Consider the following 22336-nt stretch of genomic DNA (forward strand, 5'->3'; position numbering starts at 1 on the left):
CAATATAAAACTAAATGCAGTTATAGTTAAACCATTTTCAAAAGAATAACAGAACAATTCACAAGTCCCCCAAATTAGGGGACTACACATGACAATTCTACTATGTACATCTAACTGGGAAACTGAAAATGAAATAATAAATTGTTGTCATTGTGGCGGGAAATGGCGTTGTGGTGATGTCTGGCCAGCAGAACAGCAAAGGTAACTGCAGTCGCAAAGACACGGTGTCTGCCATTTATTTAAACAACAAAAATAAATAAAATATTTAAACAAAAAAAACACTTGCTCACAGAGCGAAATAAAAGATTTAAACAAAATCCAAAACAAAAACACAACACTCAGGTCCGGCTGGGCAGTAACCTTCACGGCACTTCTGAGTTTTACTTTAAATAGCTCTCCTCTCGCTCTCCCGTCCTCTTCTCTGTACACCCACACTGAAGTGCAGAGAGCTGCCGGTATTTATACAGGTGACCGTCTCCTGATTAACAACAAATTAATCACTTAATTCGGGAGATGGCCACCTTCTGCACGAGTTTTAATTAAGCCCATCCACGCTGCAAAAACAAAACATACACATAAAACAATAACAAAACACATGGTGCTTTGCCGTCATATATACAATAACTCATAAAACAAAACAAATACAAAATAACACAAGGGCGGTGGGGGAAATCCTGTTCTAAAATAATACATGTAAGCAGGGCTTTCCTACTTCCCTGCTACATATAGAGCCAGCAGCGACCCAAGGTGAAGCAGAGCCGGCAGTGACCCCAGGCAAAGCAGGACTGGCAGCGACTCCAGGTGATGCAGGACCCTCGGCAACCCCAGGCAAAGTGGGACCATCGGCAACCCCAGGCAAAACGGGATCCTCGGCAACCCTAGGGGATAAAAGAGAGACACAGGTTGGGCAGTGTGAGGCAGGTATCCTTGGGCGATGCGTGGTAGGCATCCTTGGGCGGTGCAAGGCAGGCATCCCTGGGTGGTGCAAGGCGGGGTAGCAGCAGTCCTCGGAAGGCGACAGCGGCTGAATAGCCTCGGGAAGCGACGGCAGCAGCGGACCCTCGGGAGGCAACGGCGGGAGGTGAGCCAGGCCTAGCTGTGGTGCTGGGGTTGGCCCTCTTCACAACCCTCTTCGGCCAGGCGGTTTTCCCCCGTGCTCCCCTCAGCAACCTACGCAGGGGCTGTTGAGATGTGGCGGCATCCTGCCCTGGTACTTTTATGGGTGCAGGGAGAGACAGCTCCTGCTTCTCTCCCTCTAGCGGGGGTGGAGACAGAGGCAGCTCCTGCTGCTCTGCTCCGGGTGGTGGTGGAGGTGAAGGTAGTGGAGGTGATAGAGGTGATGGTGGGGAAGGCGATGAAGTTGGTGAGACCAGCAGGCATCCTCCCTCTGTTGGTGGGGCTGGAGGCAGAGGTAGTTCCTGCTCCTCTCCTCATGTTCATGGGGGTGGTGAAGTGGCGGTGCAGCCAGCAGGTCTCTTCCTTCTGCTGGCAGAAGTGGGACCAGCAGACTCTCTCTCTCTGCTGGTAGGAGTGAAGCTAGCAGGCATGGACCCTCTACTGGCGGAGGTGGAAGCAGAGGCAGCTCCTGCTTCTCTCCTTGTGCTGGGGTGATTTTGGTGGCGGTGATGGGAGTGAAGGCGGCAGGGGCTCTCCCCTTCTGGTGGCAAAGGAGGCGGGGGCTCCCCCCTTCTGTCGGCAGTGGGGAAACCAGCAGGCATGCTCCCTCTGCTGGTGGAGGTGGGAGCGGCATGTAGTCCTCCCACAGTGGTGGAGGTGCCACCAGCAAGTATTCTCCCTCTGCTGATGGAGGTGGGAGTGGCACACAGTCCTCCCACAGAGGTGGAGGTGGAACCAGCAGGTATTCTCCCTCAACTGGTGGATACCTGGGCTGTGGACATTTGGCCTTCCCCCGCTTGGGTTGTAGATGCACCGATTTCCCCCTCTTGGGATGTGGACGCACAGACTCCCCCCTCTTGGGCTGTGGACGTTTGGGCTCCTCCCACTCAGACACAGGGCGTTCAGGCTCCTCCCACTCAGACGCAGGACAAAAACACTTGCACACAGAGCAAAATAAAATAAATAAACAAAAACAAAATCAAACACAAAAACACAACACTCAGGTCTGGCTGGGCAGTCGCCTTCACGGCACTTAAAAGTTTTACTTTAAATAGCTCTTCTCTCGCTCTCCCATACTGTCCTCTGTACACCCACCCCAAAGTGCAGAGAGCTGCTGGTATTTATACAGTTGACCATTAGCAACAAATTAATCACTGAATTAGGGGGATGGCCACCTTCTGCACAAGTTTTAATTAACATAGATGGACTTCCCATCCACGCTGCAAAAACAAAACATACAAAAAACAATAACAAAACACATGGCGCTTCACCGTCATATATACAATAACTCATAAAACAAAACAAATACAAAATAATAAAGGGGCCGAGGGAGAAATCCTGTTCTAAAATAAACAAACAATACATGTAAGCAAGGCTTTCCTACTGCCCTGCTACAGTCATATATTGTATCGCTGTTTGATTCCCTAACTTTATTACAATTTAACCAATGTTACTTCAATGCCAAAGAACTGTACAAATATCAAATCCAGATCACTTCAAATTTGGTTATCTGAACACCACACAGTGCAGTTTTAATAAAAATAAGTCACAACATCATCATGGCTAAAACAGGCTGTTGCTGAGCTGAATCAATGATTCACTTTATGTCTGACTCACAAGTGGTACATCACTGACTTTTTAAATAAATAATATATGTAAGACAAAAATGTTTGTCAAAAGCAATGAACAGGGTACTGTAGTACATAACTTGCTAGCATAGTCCTTAGATTGTAACCATTGGCAAAAGCGCTTTCTGCAGTTATCACTCAAATAAAAGAATGTCTAAAATGTGTTTTATACATTTTGAAAGATTTTACTGTCAATGCTTTCTGAAGCAAAACATTTTTCTGAAGCAAAAATATAATTTCTATTGCTGTACAGGATCTCTATTTTAAACCCACTGCAGTTTATAGTTCTTCTCACAAGAAGCCAATCAGATCAAAAAGGTTTTCCATGTGACAGTGGTTTTGTAATTTGCCCCATATAAGACATTCAGTACATGGGAAGACACCATACAATATTGGTAGGGCTCTGTGACAGAAAAATAATAAATCTTGGTTGTAAATCTTCGACTGATCTGCGAGGGCGCTAAGCAGAGAAAGTAGAGTCCTTTGGACTGACAGTTCTTTCCCAGGGTCGGGAAGCTGGTCAGTCTGGAAGAAGGCGAGTCTCCTTTGCAAGAATGTATTGACCCAGAAGGGAAACGACGTAGCAGCTGCAGATTGTAGAGACAGCTGCACTCATTTACCAAGGGGTCATGCGTGACAGCATAAAAGGGGCTGAAGAATCGCAATCTGCTCCTTCGCTTGGTTTTTGTATTAAGACTAGAAGGACCCTGACAGACCCAGAGAAACCTGTGTATAAAGAATATTCATGAGTGTTTTGTTTGTTTGTGTTTGTTAGTAATTGTCTGTGTTTGTAAAGCACCAGATGGCTAACACGTATCCGGAGCTGTTGCCTTGGGCCAGCACAAAGCTGGAATAGCACTACATCACAGTCACTATAATAAATTGTTATCACCCACCAAGAGCACTACAGCACGCACCCGGACTGGTGACCATAACTACTATTATTGCGGGGCGGATAACATGTGTTTATTATTTGGGCTGCAATCCCTGTCTTTTGTTCTCCGTGCTTTACACATTGACACGTATAGCCAGAGCCTATTGTTTGGTCATCAGAATGGGAATTACAAAAATAAAATTACAAAAATAAAATCTCTTTTCCAAACCGGATTACAATCTGTCTGTGATTTTTCCTGCACTGCATCACCTCTGCACTTGTTCACAATCAGCAGCCACTTTGCCACAGGCTCACATGATCATCACAGAGAGATTTGGTGTAAAGAATTGTAGCTGACTACTTCAAAAAACAACAGGAGGGATTTCTCAAGAGATAATGAAGACTGATAACTAAGTTCTAAGTTAAACTATTGAATGATATAGCCTCCAGCAAGAAGGTGGGGTTTTCATATGCTACAGAAAATTGGAAATGCCATTTACACACTAATTCATATGAGGAAAGGCTAATTTATACAAAATCATGTGCCACATGTCACATGGAATTTCTCCCAGTTTGAAATGGATGTGATAGTGGGACTAATCAGATCATCTGTATCTCACACTGCAAGTCGGTCATATATCTCCCAGTGGTTAAGGCCAATGAAATACTTCCATAAACCCTACATGTTGTGCACTATATAAGTCTTATTGTGCTGTTTTATAATAAACATGTATTTATTTATTTATTTTTATTGGTGATACAAAACAAGGTTAAAGAAAGATCTCTTTAACTGACTTACTTTCAGGCTGTCTTGCACTTTCTTGTTCATTTGGAGAGTGCAATTATCATCATCCTTTCCAATGTCTTCTTTCCTGTCATTAGCCAACCAACTTCCCCTAATGAGTGACTTGCTTTGCAGCCATGTGACCCTGCTGAGTAACATTCAGTAATATTATGGGTTGCAGTTTCTGATATATGTTTGAGAAATACTTCCTCAAAAATATTCAAACAGAAGACACTGCTGAAATGATCTACAGTATGAAAAGGGCTTCAAACACAGCTTAACCTTTAAAAAATGCAGAAAACGAACATCAAGACTAGCATACTGACACATACCAAAGCACTTTTGAAATGGCCCTCATCTCGTTTCATTTCAAGCACAAGTGGTGCCTGTCAAAGGTTTCAGCAGTAGAGAAATACAGTTGGCAGGACTAGCTGGACTCCTCATTTCCGGATTCTAATCACAATGTGCACTGAAACGGCACTTCAGTCACCAATTAAAAGCCATTGTTCCCTCCCCATTCAAGAGAGGTGGTCCCAGGGAGAAAGCATTTTTGATAATAACAGAGGCTGGAGGAAAAAGAAACAGATGCAGATATATTATTATCACAAGCAGATTTGCCGGCAGCTGTATAATTGCCAGGGAGAATCACTGAAGAGGTTGGATACCAAATGACGTGCTGATTGTAAAGATGTGTAACAATTTGCACATAAAGGGACCATGTCACATTCCTGGCTAGCTGGGCCCAGTCTTCAAGAGACTTGTTACAAGCAGGTGTTGCTTCTTTTGTAGAGGAGCTGCAAAAATGGCAATTTTAGAAGCTTTTGCTTTCGTGTTTTTATTTCAAAGCAATTTCCTGTATGACATAGTATTTATTTTCCCAGTAGTTTGCAAGTACATCTTAGGCTAGACGTCATGGAAAATAACTCTTGTTTCCTAATATTTCAGTTTTTGGTTGGTTCTGACAAGAAATAGTTTGTCACTATGATCTACCCTGTATCCACTGCTTTTCTATTGAATTGAAAGTGAAGGCAAGGGCTGGACATGAACTGCAAACCATATGGTTCAAAGATGAACGTCTCACAATTCAAGTAAAGAGCAAGCTCTACAGTGTGTATGCTGGTGTCAATATTAACTCATCAGCTACTAAGAGGAGATCCGTTACATTATGTACATGTAAAAGTGTAAGCTTGACATACAGATGGACAAACAAGGTGTCTCCATAAACCCCAGATGCTGATACCCTTAATAACTTGTGATAAAGAATGTTTGATGATACATTATAGAATTAATGCTAAAGAATGCCCTTTACAAGCTTTTTAAAAATAAGACATCCAGTTCTCTAGTGAAATGCAAATCTCTTTGACATAGGGACATACCCAGGCCTCCACTATACCAGTATAATCAGCAAGGGAAAGAGGGGCCTTTCAAGTTATTCAGGGGTGAAGAAATACATATCGACTGCAAAGGTAAATAATAAGCAACACGTTTTCCAAACACTATGTTTTGTGCCTTTTTCAACTCAAAGCTGCAAGAGTGATGAATATTCTAATTTTCTTGTGACGCTAACCTTCAGATTTTACAGCCCATTGTCACCTGAGCATTGTGCAGACACCAGCCCCTGCATACCTTCAAAGGATATATAATTTGCAGTCAAAGACCAATATCACTCCTTGCAGATTTCCTCGTAGCTGCTCTGAAAAATGCCATCTGGACCCTTTCTTTGGGGTAAATCTGCACTCCACTGTAAAATGTAACAGAGGGTAGGACACACTTCCCACAGAGAAGGGTATGGAATGGGCTGCCTAATGTTGATGAGACAGGATAACTGTGATCCTTTAAGACCCAACCTGACAAAGTTCTGAGATCAATCACCTACTAGGAACTGGGTGAGTTTAGATGGACCGAATGGCCTCCTTTCATTCTAAAATTTCTTATGTTCTTATGATCTAACATATAGTATAAAGGTAACTCTTTTTATGAATGGGACACTGTCGGATTCATAAGACAATCTAAAGGAACAATGGCTGCCAATTGCTCTGAATTCCAATGCATTAGCTGTTCCTGTGGTGTTCCAAATGAAGTGATCCCTGTCTCTCTAATGTTGTTTATGCTTAGGTTAGTATTCAGAGAACAGAATCTTTCAACATGGGAGAAATGGATCTCCTCTCAGAATAATTGCAGCCCTTATTAAAGTTTCCCGTAGTAAAAGCATAGCAACATGTACTAAGGCACAGTGAAAGCATGGTAACCATGGGTAAGCCTCGTAAAGAATAGAGAGGTATAGTAAAGCATATTAAAAACCATGGTAAGCTATGATAAATGCAAACCATAACCATAGGAAAAGCAGGGGAGACGGCAACATTACCATGCAAATTTACCCTGGTAAAATGTTATGAGGGAAACACCATAAAACGTTAAAGAACATGCAAAAGACAATTCAAATAATGTTGCTATTTTTGTTTACTCTCATCCCAGCTGTGTTTTGTACAATAACTGACCTGCTGATTGATCTGACCTGTTTGTGTTTTTGCATCGTGGACCCCTTGTAAACGAGGCTACAAACTCAACTAGTACTCCCCTGTGTAAATAAATACACATAACGAATGAAAATGAAAAATTCCAAAAATTGTTATAGCGCATCCCTTTAAGAATGTTGCTATTTATTATTCAGTAAGCTTCCCTGACAAAACCCTTATTCCACTCACCAAACTTTTAAAAAGTGTTTTAATGAGGGTGAAAGAAGTTGTGATCCAATGAATCTCCTGCGGTTCATTTTTGAATGCACTCAGCACTAGGTAATCAAAGCCTTGTTTTGTAGCTGTGACAGTGTGCCACTTAACGGTTCTGTAATTGGAAGGCTTTTACTAATGTAGCCACCAATTGACAGACGCTACCAGTCTCAGGTTTGGTTCCTTCTTCTATGTTTTTGTCCAGAGGACAATATTTGCATTACTGAGTAAAGATAAGTAAAGATATTATTATTATTATTATTATTATTATTATTATTATTATTATTATTTATTATTATTATTATTATTATTTTTCTTAAACTGCTGCTGCTTCGAAGCTGTGTGACTGATCAGGTTCTGACTTGGCAGGTAACAAGCTGGATGCATTGGCTGTCTGTTGCTGAAAAAGTTTTGCTGCTGCATCCTTGCAATTGGCGCCGTGACGCATTTTTCAATAAAACCTTTTGAAATCTTCTTCTTGGGAACCGGTGAAGCGATTGATCTGAAACATGGCATATATCATCAGCATCCAAACCCGCATCAAGTTTGAGAAGCAGAAGTTGCTGTGATAAATTTTAATGTCAAAATGGCTGCCACAAATCTTATCGAAACGCGCCCCTAACAACAAACTGCTGCTATTGAACACCGTTTCACCATCAAATTCCAAACACGGTAGTTATTGTCCCAGTAACAATGGAATACAAATATGTCAAAATGGTTATGCTTTATAAAACAAGATGGCAGCCAGGTGTATGTTTACGTCTGAAATTTAAAACTGCCTCAGTTGACAAACGGTTTACTTGACTCCAAACTTCACAAGCATCTTCCCTGATACTGTAACAATACAACTGACTTTTAAGAAACTTGCGTTAAACAAGATGGCTGCCTGACACATTTTTGAAAAAAAAAACTTTCAAAATCTTCTTCTGTGGAACAGTTGAAGTTGCTGATTTTAAACTTGACACACTGAGAACTAAACACGCTTAGACGGGTACTGATACTGGGGCTTCGGAGTCGTAAAACTGCCTGGCATTTCTAGTTATTATTATTATGAGAGAGAGAGAGAGAGAGAGAGAGAGAGAGAGAGAGAGAGAGAGAGAGAGAGAGAGGCTGGCAGAGTTGCACGGTCACATCGTTACATCATTTGAATATCCTCTGATCCACCCAGGAGATTTAACATGGATACGGCCACTTGGGGACAAAGCCAGTCCTGCAGGTGGCCTCTTCAGCTCATCAGCCTTCCTGCCAGTAGGTGCGGTATAACACAGAGAGGAGAAACAGTTGTTGCCTACCTAACCTGCAGGAGCACCAGGGCCAATGTGACAGTCCCCAGTAAAGAATGGGAACTTTGTACAGGCAGAAAGCGACCCTGTGTTCACCCCACTGTGTGACTCATCCTGCACACTGTACAGTCATAGCTTTACCAGGTGAGGTACTCAGGCAACTCCAACCAGGATAAAGGAGCGCTGGCATTTTTAACTGTGAAGAAACAATGTTGTTTGACATTTTTCAGAAACAATTATTCCCCAAAAGTGAATGTGAGGTAGAATACTCCACTGTTCAGTAACTGAAGGTGTATTGATAGAATAATTAAACTGAAAGAATGGGGTTGTTTTCAACTGCCCATATTTTCAGAATTAAGATTGCCGCTCAGGTACGTGATTGCTTTGGTAACCACTAAATGTGTCTCCCTAGCACTTATACACTGTAATAACCAGCTGTTTCATTTTAAATACAAAACCTGTTGACAGTTAGCTAAAAACAAAGCATACAGCAACAACAAACATAATTGCTTGATGGCTGGGTTTGTGTCATAGCTACGGGGGGAGGGGGTAGGTTTGTGAACATTGTTTTGAGGTATGGGAAATAATGTTTTGCATACAGATTATCAGGATTCTGGCTGCATGCATGTACTGAAGAGACAGTCCCCTGAACACAATATGGAAATGTTAATTAATTCAGCATTTTTGGATTTAATGTAGGGTTTAATGGGTGTCCTCAGCCTTCTGTAAAAACAAATTCTCCCATATATGAGAAGTTTTTAAAAAATGAAATTGTGTGAAGCTTGTGATTACTGGGACAAAGTGTTCCAACTACTGTAGTAATATCTTAATACATACCGGTACTGTTTAGGGCACACTGAAGGCTTACATTTTCAGACATTCCTATTGCCTAAATATAACTGGACCGTATAAAAGTTTCCCATAGTAAAAGCATATCAAAGTGTAATAAAGTATAGCGAAAGCATGGCAAACATAGGTAAGCATGGTAAAGCCCATGGCAATGTTGTAAACTTGTATAAGGGCTAGTAAGAATCAAAGCCGGCGTCAACACCCAGGCAACGGGGGGCCCACACGCTTGCAGAAATACAATTGCAAATATGAGTAAATGTACTGTTTCTGTGCCAGCTATCCTACTCAAGCAGCCTTTAGGGCTGAAACCTTTAGTTTTCACTAAACTAAACTGTATGCAAGAAAGGCGGTGAAACTTTTCAGATCTCCCCTTTCTTCTTGGCTCTGTCCTGCTTGCGTCCTGTTCCCTTAGTCCCGCCTCTTTTCACTCCCTATTGGCTTCTGTCCTCCCCAGTTCTTCGTAAAGCCAAAAACTATTGGCTGATCTGAACATACAATTATACAAATGTGCCAGTTAAGCTCTTCTGGAGTCTGAGGGTGATTTAATTGACCTCGTTACATGACCAGCTGATAATATCTCTTGACTTAAGCCAAAGAAGCAGGCTCAGTAATTTAATTATGTTACCATAATAAAAAACAGTAAATGCATTGTGGGTTTTCTACTAAGCAGGGTCAGCTGCTGCAGATTGTGATACTGAAAAAGAATGGTTTGGAAATATCTAAAATATATGTATATACAGTGTTTATTGTGGTGTATTTAATATTGAAGCTGTGCGTTTATACACAGACCTACTATAATCAAAATGTATAAATAAATAGTTATTATTCAGTTAAACTGTGCTGTTTCTTTCTGTAGCCAATATATATGGGGGGGCCCAGTGGAGATCCATTTCCCAAGGCCCACAAAACCCTGCCTCCAGCCTTGGTAAGAATATAAAGCCTATGAGATCACGATTAGGGAACATGAAATGTTCAATGCAACACAGGCAAATGAATGGAACTGCAGTAACATACATGGAAACTCCTCACTATTGTTTAGTAAAACACCTCAGAAGAACAAAGAAACAAACAAACACAAAACATGACATGACATGAAAAAGCTTAACTACTTTCAATGACCTATTAAGAAGGTACGCTTACCCACATTTCCCTTCGTCAGTAAATGAGGGAAGAAACCATTATTCCCATTATTGAAGCAAGGTACCCTAAAAAAATTCAGCCAAAAGATCTCTGAAATATCTCCCCTATGTAAAGGTTTTAATTTTTACAACATCTACTGCTTATATCCTACCACAAAAATGTCAAATGTTTTTTTGGAGCGGGGGGTGTCTTACAAGTAAGAATACAATCAACTTTACCCAATTGAAAGTGTGGAGGAAATGAAACGCAGTCTGCAAAACAAACCGTGAGCATGTTGTTCTAATGATGCAAAGATTATGTTATTTGAACCCTTGGTCAGAACCCCTTTGATTTTCTGAAAACCCAACAGCATTTAATACTCCCCAGCTATGTCTGGAAGTTTGTGGGCATAGTGCATGCGACAGGTATAAGGTTTATGAATTAAGCTAAACATGGAATTAACTACTTTGCTACACTACAATGATTCAAATCTTAACAACGTTACTGTTTATTACTTCCAAATACCCCCATTACATTCTACATGTGACATCACTGTTTAGATACAATACGTGCCACTAGTATTAATAGAGAGGCAATTGATCAGATTACCTGAACCCCTGGAGAGATCTCTCAGACTGATTCACCGATGGTCCATGATGATCCTAGAGGTATTGGAGGCTTCTCTGTCTGTGTCGCCTCCATGCACTGTATTTATACCCTATGGTCTAAGTCCCCTCCAGTTTAACATTACCAATACATTTTACTCTCATATGATATTTCCAATACATTTGCATTTTACACAGGGACAAAGCATGTATCATTTAGAAGCACAGCATTTTTTGACTGCGCCTCCCTGTATGTAAATAGAGACACCAGTACAAAAATGATACTAACAACTGTAACAATTGATTATCATGCCCACTGTGTGCTAAAGATACCATGGAGTGGTAGCAAGTGATTCCATGGATTTCAAATACAAGAAAGGGTGTACGAGCTCTAGTGCTGCTAGGAATCAGCTGTCTTTATAGTTTTTCAGGTTGCTCCTCTGTGAGTCTATTGCAAGGATTTCATTGCGATGAAAGATTCTGAAGGAATCAAAGACGATAGGATCTCCATCACAATAAGCGAATTTCAGCCTCCACATTAGAGGTTTGAGTTCTAACAGGATCCTATTATGACAAGTTATAGAGTTACTACAAGTTATGGCAGATTTCCATCTGGTTTATCTTGAAACAGGGCTGAAAAAGCGGATCTCATTTTACAAATTCTGGTCATCGGCAGTTCTAGTCTGCAATCTAAAGTGAATGAAAAACAAAGATTACACATCATAGGCAGTAGTTTAATTTCTGGTTTTGTCTGCCTGTTTTTAAAGCCCTTTCATCCTGCAGTTCTCTTTCATTTGTATACAGACTCTCGTTGTTGACCAGTGGAGACCAGTTGCTGAACTCAGTAGTACAGTCACTGGCAAAGGAAGACCATAAGCAATGAAGGGAAACTTCTCCGTTCCTGACCAGACTTAACTCGTTAAAACCACGGGTCAGCTTACATCAAAATGAAGCTGGGATTGCTCATTTTGGCTCTCATCAATAAAAGCAGTGTTCTTGCAAATGTAAATGACAGACAATGTGTAAATAGACCTGCATGATTCATAACGGTCCACTTGCTTGAGAAGGCATTATTGTACAGCATCAGCACCAGCTTTCCAAAGCCTGTGATAGTTTGAATATGACCTGCATATGGGCGGCTTCAATTAGACTCATTCATGGATCCAGTTCAGTGTAACTGCTTGCATTCAGATATTCCAAAGGGTCTTGACATTGTCCTCCTATACATATGATACACACGGAACAATAAAGCAATTGCAGAAGAGTAATAGCATCACCTTGTTCTGTATGCTTAGAAAGCATTCTAGAATGGACATCAACACTGAGAAAGACTTCTAGTCCAAACCTTGTCATTTATTAAGTTTAATATTTCTGACAGCTAAGCAGAATATACAGATCTAATCATTGGTACCATAATCCTCATAGCAAATGTTATCCTCAATTCTGTACCGATAACACAAGGCATGAAGAACCCTCAATCTGCAGCAGAGGATTAGCTCCAAGCTGTTCGCTCAGGCATCGCAAGCACTGCAGGGTTCATTTTTAATATTTCTGGATTAAAGCTTATTAACAAAGGCTTAATTAGTCATGGTTTTTCAATGTACCAATGCACAAACCCAAGCCAGACAATTTACAAATATATTTGGAGTGTATAAAGCAGAGGCAAAGGAGGGACCAAGTGCACCCCCCATCATCCAAGCAGCCTATAGAGCTCATTGAACCCAGCAGGGACAGAGACAAGAGCTGCACAGTACAGTGAATAGCCTCTTCAGAGTTATAAATGGCAAGCCATTCATGTTGATAAGACTGGAGATTTGAATTTAAAAATAAAACTAGGTAAAACTGTCCTTGAATTGCATTGATTACTCACAATGAAATACTCTTTCTCTTACCTTTCCTAGCTTCTTATTGAAAAGTGAGTACAGCTTTCTGAAAACTGAAATGTTCGTGGGTTATTGAGTAAACTATATTGTATTTAAATAGTAATCTTGCATTGTAACCCTGTACTGCCCATGTCTGCCAAATAAATAAATAATAATAAAAACAATAATTTAATGTTTAATGTTTAAATACATCCATTTTGATGCACTCCCACTGTACTGAACTTCAACCAAAGGCTACTGATGACCCTTATAGTCTTTTCAAACCTACTAGGAGCCTTGAATGGAATAGCTTAGTTCAGTCAGGAAACTCATGCGATAGATTATTTATTAAAACACAGACCAGACAACACTACTACCTTAAACATGTTTAACTACATTTTTTGGTCTTTGGCCTTGTCTTTCAAGGTACCTGTGATAAGTATGAGTGATGTAGTGAATAAAGCAATGTTCAAACAGTTATGTTTCCCAAAAATATCCCAAAAAAACAAACATCACGTAACAAAAACAAACACAACCCTCTGGCCGGTGGTTAAGTTCTCAGCACAAGGCAGTGTACCAATGTAGCTGCTTCCCCTTTGTACACATACACTCCTCTCTGCAAACAACCCGTCGCTATGGTTTCTCCAATAGAGGGCCGTCCTGCAGCTGCTTGCAATGGAGTTGTTCCGGTACTTGCAACTACGCGCCCCTTCTAATATGGTTACCTTCCGGTTTCCACCTACCATCAAGGCGGTCCATCTAGGAGGCAGCGTACCACTGTCCTTACATGGCGCCCTTTCTGATTAGGAGGCAGATTTACCACATCGATCCTTTCTCTCTTAATGAGCTTGCAGGTAAGTGGAGAGGCTTGACCGTAGGGAGGCCATGTGCATGGGGGCAGGATAGCTGCCCCCCCCTTTATACAAAGTCTAAAAGCAGGTGGTGGCCAGGGAGGAGGAGGCAAACTCTGGCACACAGTGGGGATGTAATGGATTGAGGTAAGATATAAATCCCTTCCTTGTCGAACATTTGATGTATTGTTTATCGAAGGATACTAGCTATTCCAAGGTTAAAGTGAGTTCCCTGCCAGAACCAGCACTTTGCTTCATGTCTCTATCAAAAGAGTCATATTGGGGAAGTCAGGGAGTCATACATGAACCAAGAGCCAACTATCAGACAACCATGGCTCAGTGTGGATTTCTGCAACATCTGTACTTGTTTTTGAGCTTGGTTCTGATCAGATAAGGCAAGTTGGATTTGCATTTGCCAATACTGACAGTCATGGCTCATTCACACTGAGCCATTGCTGTCTGACAGTTGTCACATTTGAATTGCAAATACCGCAATTTGTTGTGGGTTTGGCCCTAATTAATTTGAATTGTTGTTTCAATTTGTTCAGGATGCACAACTCCACACGAAAGCACCATGAAGAGCTGTCATTATGAAGAATGTATTCAATAGGAAATTAAAACGGACTGTTTTCCATGACAGTTCCTGTCTTCTACTTCGCCATTGTTTTACTAATTAGACCAAAATTGAAATATATATTATCCTATTTAGTTTGCAGCTCAGTCAATTAGAACGTTCAGTAAGAACACACAGAAAGCATTTAATCTCCATTCTTTCAGACTCATTCCTTATCCCCTTTCTTCTTGTAGGCGTACACAAATATTATTTCAGAATCAGTGGATCAGCTTGGGAGAATTAAACAGTTTTCAATGAGTAAAATCAAATGCATTCATTTCTGCAGCCTTGTGATATTAATAATTCCCCACACCTCTTTGCATTTCATAGACTTGTGAATATATGCAAGATATAGTGCTAATGGTACTGCAGGTTTGATAACTGCAAGCTGTATAATAGTACAGCCAGGCAGAGTTAGGTAGCATGCTATTGATTAGATAAAAAAGGAAGGAGTTGAGAACAGCAGTACCACAAGCATATGTATTTTATTTCTGCAGTCTACACACTGCAAACTACATGCCTAACAAAATCAATGAATATTGGACCAAGAAACCCTGTCTTAGACATTCATTTGTACACTGCAAGAACGCAGTTGTCTCCTCCAAAAGTACTTACTTCCCCGCAGTTAGTCCTCATAATGGCCAGTTCTTGTTGGTTTTTGCTCCCAAGCCACAGCCATATATCAGGATTCCAATTAACCTGCCTCTAGCAACAGCAGCGGGACTGAATATACGTGAGAACTTATAGTGATTGAAGTGCCCAGATTCAGATACCAGAGAGAGCTGATTGTAACACCATTACATTATTACAATATGTGACCTGTTCAACAGAATATGAGGCAGTATTCTCTTTGACATCTCACTTATTTTCAGTTGTTACAAGAGAAGTACATAGAGCTGATATAAAAACATTTCTGGTAAATCTTCTCTAATAAGACCATGACTTTCTAGCTCTCATCTTTTCCTATATAAAAGATGCACACATTAGATGAAGGAAAACAGTGATAGGTTACTAGAGCATGGAGGAATTGCTTCTAGAAGATCTAGTTCTTGTTAACAATTCAGAACGTTTTATTTTTTTATTAGACTATGATTGTTCTTGGGTGAAATTCTCTGCACCCCTTCAACTTCCTGTCCTAAACCAAACAGCTTCCCTTAGTTGGAATGTGTGGCAAGACTGAGGCACTGCACATGAAAAAGTATGTTTTTATTATGTGTATTTTTGATCAGGGGTTTTGTGTTGATTTTTGTAAACAGTATTGTAAATCGTTTTGTGTATCAGAGAACGGCTCCATTTGGGACATCCTGCCTGCTATGATTGGTTGCGGGGAAAACCAGCTGGTGGGCATGTCTCAGCGGAGCGTCTTGCATTGTGAAAGGGTCATGTTGCTACACTTCAGGGCTGCTGCAAGGCCATAGGATGACTCAGTCAGTCTGCGCTACTCAGTGAAATCTTTAAACTCTTTGGATTAATGTGTGTCTAACAGTGGAAAGAAGCTCAAACCGCAGACCGTGTGTATATCTGAGGCTGGGGTTTGGTTAACTCAAGCCACCGACTTCGGTCAGAATCACACATCCCTCCCGCAGCACAAGAACTGCAACTGAAACAAAGGCATGCCAAAGGAGAGCACATGTGATAAGGCACATGTGATACCCAGATCATTGTGATTTCATTACTGGTAACGCTGATTAAATGATTTCCTTAGCTCTAATCACTTTAAAGTGATTGGTTTTTTTTAACACATGCGAATGCATGGTAATAGGTGATCAACAATGTGAAAAGACACTATTATTTCTGTCATAATCCAACCTACAAAAATAAAAGACTTCCCCCCAGTTATATCCAACAATCAATATCCCAAGCTGCTGTGAAATCAGCTACTGTATTGAACCCTCAGAAAACAAAGCATCCAATTTGCAGGGCTTTGTGAAGCTGGGCTCTTAAAGAGGTTGAAGTTGCTGTGATTCTGATGAGCACAAGGTCAAAGAGCTGGATAGTAATTACTGTGGTTTTAAAGGGTTTTCTTACAAGCAGTTTTCCTCTACAGTACTATTTTGTTTGTTTTTTGAGGGGTGGGGGGGGTGAGGTACTTCTCAGGTCAACAATATCAGACAGTTACTACAGATACAAAATTCATAAAAGTGTGCCATGTACTTACCAGAACATTAGAAAGGAAATTAAAAAAAATCCCCCCTTCTGACATGCATACAAAATGGATGTGGTCTTGTTAGTGCCAAAGGACATAGGATGCACCAAGACATAGACTGAGTCAAACGCTTTTCTTTTAAAAGAGTAAGGAGCTAAGTGTGAAAGTGGGGACACGTATTGTTGTAACAATACAATACATTTATAAGCTTACAGAGAGTCTGTGTTTTCCTCTAAACTCCATAAGCGTGGTTACACTAAAGCAGTCATTCAGAACGGAGCGGTTCTGGGTTCCACTGTTCCAATATTTAATTATTATCATGTTTCTCTAAATATCCCCTTAGCTGGCTTGGCCCTTGCTTTGAGCTGGGCTGGAGATCCCAAGTACTGTAGCAGCACAGGCAGCCTTCATCACTCCATGCAGGGCACATGACAATATTACCTTTCAACAGCCCAACCTATTCTACATTCTACACATGACATTTGTACAGTAACTGTGTTTCAACTGTTTTTCCAATAATAATAATAATAATAATAATAATAATAATAATAATAATAGAAACCTATCAAATAAAATAAGCAAAACAAATTTCTTACCTGGCTCTAAATTAAGAGGACTTAAAACCAAATACTAGGCTTGGCATTATTAGTGAATGTGATTTTACATTGCTGTCAACAGAAGAAAATCAGGACCGTAAAACAGTGGTCCCAATTGTGAGCTGGCCTTACTGAATTATGCTCTAATATTCTTCACTGTTAGATCTGAAATGATTTTTTGATAACGTTTCTAACATACTTATAAAAACCCCATGACCTCCCCCTCCTTCTAATTTATATAATGCTTTTAACATAACTGTGAGTCCTAAGCCTGGATTTTTTAATTTACATTTAATGAAGTATTCAATTTTCCTAAAGAAAAAGCAGGGTGATCTTATTAGGCTCAGTTACAATATGCTTTGAAATCCTCATTTCTGAACAAACAAACTGAAAAGGCTTTAGATCAACAGGCTACCTTTGCTTTATCTATACCAATCTACATGTATAGTGACTGCAATCAAAATGTAAAACAGTTATCCAGCTGGTTCTCAAACAGAATAAAGTAGCTTGCACTGTAAATTACTTTCTGAAATGGATGTGTTCATTTTCTGGGAATGTTTGGCAATATATTGCACACTTAAAATAATGAAACTCAAAGTGTGTTGAAGTAGTTCTTTTTATTTCATATCTGTTTGGGCTTGCTTATTTTTGAGCTGGATTGCTTGGCCGTTGGCTTCCTTTTTATTTTATTGCTTTTATTGTAAAGCCCCTGGGATGCTTGCATGAAGAGCGCTGTATAAAAGTTGTATTGTATTGTATTGTAAAAAGAAACAAGTAAACATAGTGCTCTTGTTACAGCTTCCTCCACTAGCAAATGCTATTATTGTCAAATGCGTCTATTTTACTTTTGACTGTGATCGTCTTTTTCAAGTAAAACAAAAACCACTATTATCTTACATCAATACCGATAACTGATACAAGTCATAGTCGAGATTCTGCTAACATAGTAAAACATAAATAGTTTTTAATGTAACTAGGCAACAGTTTCAAGTTTCATTTATAAAACGGGCCTATACAAAGAACAGCAAGGCCACAACTCTGTTCAGTTCAACTAATAATAGAAGATTATTTATACACAGAAATATTATCCATACTGGTTTCTCTAGTACTCTCATGCATTAATAACACATTTATATCACGTATGAGGCAAATCAAGTACAGTTTAGTACCTAAAACAGACAGAATAATACTAGTTCAAACAGTATATACAGCTTCTTTTTTTCATTATTTCTGTCTCTGTGGCTTTGTATTAATTATTAAAATTAAATTGTAGCTTGAACTTAAAGCTTCAGAGTGGCCTGCCAGTTCCCCTGGCTAGAGACCATCACTTTCTATTGCATAATACAACTTGAAATATTTACTCCATGCCTAGGGAGTCCTATTGCACCATTGATCTTGTAAATGTAATTTACATTCAACACTGTACAAGAAACCCTTGAGCGAAGCATTTATTTAACTGAAATCTTGACATGACATCTCTTGTTTTTAATGTAGACTCCACACTGTTGGAAAACTGGTTGTTGCTGGCTGGATTTGCTTTCCAGAATAAGTAAGGAGTTTTTAATATAATTTTATACGTGCCATTATTTAGAAACTGGACTGTCCTGTCCTAGTACAAAACTAGTAAAATAACTGCAGTTTGGAACGCAGGTTGTCGATTCGACCACTGAAAAACGCTCTAGGAACATTGCAATATCTACGGTTAAACTGGACATCACTAAGGAGTCTGGCTCATACTGTAAGTGTTAGATTCCTGTTTTGTTATTGCTGTAAGCCTCTGAATGGTGTAAGGGTATACTCTTTGCAACAACATATATTATCTTTGCCCTTTGAGGTACCCCTGCCCATAATTTAGCTTGCTGGTAAGTGGAGAGGCTGACTGTAGGGAAGCCATGAGCAGGGGGGGCAGGATAGCTACCCTCCCCCATTAGATAAAGCAGAAGGAAATTGATTGAGATAAAGGTCTGTTGTTTATCAAACGATGAATGAGATACTAGCCATTCGACTGATGAATATTCTGGTAATGGAGGTGCCAAATATACTTGATGTTTATGATTTTAATCAAGCTTAAAAGCGAGTTCCCTGCTTGAACCACCGCTTTGCTTAATTGATATTTGGCATTTCAAAGAAAAGCAACACATTGGTTTTAAAAACTGTAAGCAGAGAGTAAAGTGCACAGAAGGCTAGAGTACAGAAGAGTGTAGAACACACAAACCAAATCATTTGAATACAGAAGTGAAGAGGAGAAATCCCATGTCTTTGATGTGTTTACCTGCTTTGAAAATGACAAGCCTTTTATCAGCAGGTGTGCAAAAAGTCATTACAATGACAAAACATACATGGCTACTATTCCGAGACACAATTACCTTTCTTATAAAGTAAGACCTCTGCAGTGTATTTGTGGGATATGTACAAAGTGCCCAATGGTAGATTATATTGATTTAAAATTATTCCTGTTTTATATTTTTTCAGAAGCATATATTACGCAATGTCAGGTGCGGCTGTATTTCCGATTCAGTGTTATGGATTGTGACCCGGATGGCTTGCGGGTGATGTCAGACCAGGAAATACAGACAACAATACTGCAGGTGGAAGCGCTGGTGCGTGAATTTATTAATTCCAAAAATAAAACAAAACACTTTCACATAAACAGTTCATTGAGCAAAATAAAGATTTAACAAAAACAACTCAGGAACACAAAATCACTGACACCATAGAAACAAGTATTTTGCACCAGCGCGGGTAGCAATTGCTAATATATTTCCTGATCTTACTGTCTCGCTCTCTCATTCCACCTCTGAACACCCAACCAAGAATAAGCGATCCTTGACAATTTTATTCAGCTGTGCCTGAGCTTGATTGCCTGTTAATCATTTAATTGGGTCCAGACATAGTCTGCCCGTGCACAAATACATATATTTAAATTATAATCATAACACGACACAAATACAAAACAAACTAAATATGCACAGGGGCGGGGTGCACCTGCCACATAGATGCAATTTTTTTTCTTGTTTGCTTTAACAGGCACCCTTTGCAGCGTGGGCTGACTGCTATTCTTTAAATCAACCGGAAAATAACAAAACACGTGATTTATTATTATTATTATTATTATTATTATTATTATATTATTATTATAATAATAATAATAATAATAATAATAATAATAATAATAATAATAATAATAATAATAATAATATGTGAACTCCCTGCCAAGACAACAGATATATACATTATAAAGTATAGCATACATAGGAAATGTAACTACAATTATACACGCAGGGCTAATATTAATTGATCAAATTATGTTTTACATCATTGACAGTGTTTCAAGGTTTAATTTCTTACCTTGTAGAGTGCAAAATGAATTAGTGATCATATCAGAAAAATGTGTTGTTAATGTGAAAGCAGGTTGCTGGAGGTGGCTTTGGGTAAGTAGCGTTGCTCAGGTAATTTAAGGGTTAAAGTGATAGAAATGATAAAGCATGTGCAGGAATGAATGGGAAAGGAGGAAATATAGAAAATAACTAACCAAAGTGACCTTGTAAGGTTGCACTTGAATGGAGTAACAGTTGAATAACTCATTTCTATTATAATTAATAAGATAACAGCAATAGACTGTAGTCCCGTATGTTCTGAGTGAACTACAATATACCCAGCATAGAGGTGACACAGACAGAAGCTCCCAATACCTCCAGCATCATCGAGGACCACTGGTCTCTCCAGGGGTGAGCGAATCACATCAAATCCCTATCTTTGTTAATACCAGTGGCACGTATTGTAATCTGAACAATAGCGTTCAGTGTAGAAACGAATGTGGGTGTTTGGAACTAATGCATGGTAAAATTTGAAACATGGTCTGGTCTCATCCTTCTAGCGTAACAAAGTACTTCACAAAACATGCTGAGTAAAAACAACAATTCCAGTAAATCTGTTATTTCATAATTATAACATTTCCAGTATAAAAGATGCACAGGTTATGGAAAATTCCTATTTTTAACAGTATTTTGTTAAAAGCTGATGTTCTATTGAAAACCTGCAAGTCAGTGATTGGTTACTGTGCTGAGGGTTCTGGGAGTTTTAGTTCTTTTATAACCAAAGTCACTCACCACCTGGAAGCTGGTTCCTTATTCCCGGTGTAGTTAACAAAGCAGCGTGTCCTTTTCCTGTGTGTTTTAACTCATTATGCATCATGCTCAATTCATATATTGCTACTATTTAAAAAAATAGTCGTGTTTTTCTTAAAAAAAAAAAAAAAAAAAAACATCTGTAACACTAGCATAGCGGTACCCTAAATAATTTATTGTCTCTTCTTTGCAAAAACATTAACGATTTTAGTGAGCAAGTAGCACCCCAAAGTGTAGACCATTATAACTAATGTAGAACGCATGGGGGCACGTCTTTGATTCCCTATTTACCCCCCTTAGACGCCTTGCTCACTAAATATCAAGGTATCCCTAGATAGGATATAACCCCCTCTTTGCAAAAACACTAATGATTTTAGTGAGCAAGCCGTACCCCACGAGCAGCAGCACCCCAAAGTGTATCCAATAAAAATGCTTAGGAATCCCTTTGCTCTTACTTGTTGATAAACGAGGTCTAAAGTATGATGCTAAAATTGGCTTCTTATTCGCCAGTTTATTCGCATTCCAGCTTCTTATTCGCATTCCAGCTTCATAATCGCATCCCGCAAACATAACACAAATCGAATAAGTAACTGGTATATGTTGGGGGTTAAACCGTTTTGGGACACTTATTTCAAAGCTGATTCTCACAAAGGGGAACCCCTCTATGTCACGCATATGTATTTATCCCAGCCCAAAAGGGATTTTGATACGAAAACATATTACTATATCGATATGACCATATGAAAATATATGAAATAAGATTAGATTTAATTATAACACACTACTAATTGACCGTTGTGTTTATTATTATTATTATTATTATTATTATTATTATTATTGGTAGTATGTCTTACATTTAGCTGACACCTTTATCCAAGGTGACTTACAAGTTTTACAATGGAAAATACAATATTCAAAAACATTTTTAAAAAGGCTATTCCTATTATTATTATTTATTATTATTATTATTATTATTATTATTATTAGGCTACTGGTAATAGTAGTGCTACTGTACCAACCGTCCCGAATTTCCCAGGACAGCCTTCTTTTTAGGTAGCATGTCCTGGTGTCCCACAAGTTTAGTCAAAGCTGATTAGGTATTTTATATGAGAGATCAGACATATTGAATAAAATGCAGAACAACAACTAGAGCT

Source organism: Polyodon spathula, chromosome 8, assembly GCF_017654505.1.
Source record: "Polyodon spathula isolate WHYD16114869_AA chromosome 8, ASM1765450v1, whole genome shotgun sequence".
NCBI classification, from domain to species: domain Eukaryota; kingdom Metazoa; phylum Chordata; class Actinopteri; order Acipenseriformes; family Polyodontidae; genus Polyodon; species Polyodon spathula.